The following is a 485-nucleotide window of genomic DNA, read 5'->3' on the forward strand; positions in this document are numbered from 1 at the left end:
GCCAGGGGCGGCGGCGAGGAGGACGCGGCGGCCTCGGCACGCCGGGTGGACGGAGGCCGGAAGGGGCTCGTGGGCTCGCCGAGATCGAGCCCACTCCCTCCAGACCACCGCCGACCTGGGACCGAGGCGCGCCCGCGCCTCCTGTGCCTCCGACCGGGCGCCCGCGCCTCTCGCACGCCCCCTCCTCCCTCTCTCGATCCTCTCGCGACCAGCGGGCCGGCACTGCGCCAGCCCGCCCGCGCCGCGCGGGGGTGAAAAGGCTCGGCCGCCGGCGGCGAGCCACTCCGGTAATGATCCTTCCGCAGGTTCACCTACGGAAACCTTGTTACGACTTTTACTTCCTCTAGATAGTCAAGTTCGACTGTCTTCTCAGCGCTCCGCCAGGGCCGTGGGCCGACCCCGGCGGGGCTGATCCGAGGGCCTCACTAAACCATCCAATCGGTAGTAGCGACGGGCGGTGTGTACAAAGGGCAGGGACTTAATCA

At 69.9% G+C, this 485-nt stretch overlaps 1 non-coding gene across 1 annotated transcript in view; it reads right to left on the minus strand.

Annotated features, from left to right (window-relative positions):
* Positions 1 to 288: 288 nt before the first annotated feature.
* Positions 289 to 485, minus strand: part of LOC139045004 (18S ribosomal RNA) — a 1,869-nt gene continuing 1,672 nt past the window's right edge. Inside the window, exon 1 of the ribosomal RNA XR_011502498.1 lies at positions 289 to 485. This exon is cut by the window's right edge and continues 1,672 nt beyond it. This is a non-coding gene — a ribosomal RNA (18S ribosomal RNA).

The sequence above is a fragment of the Equus asinus genome, chromosome 3 (genome assembly GCF_041296235.1).
Source record: "Equus asinus isolate D_3611 breed Donkey chromosome 3, EquAss-T2T_v2, whole genome shotgun sequence".
NCBI lineage: Eukaryota > Metazoa > Chordata > Mammalia > Perissodactyla > Equidae > Equus > Equus asinus.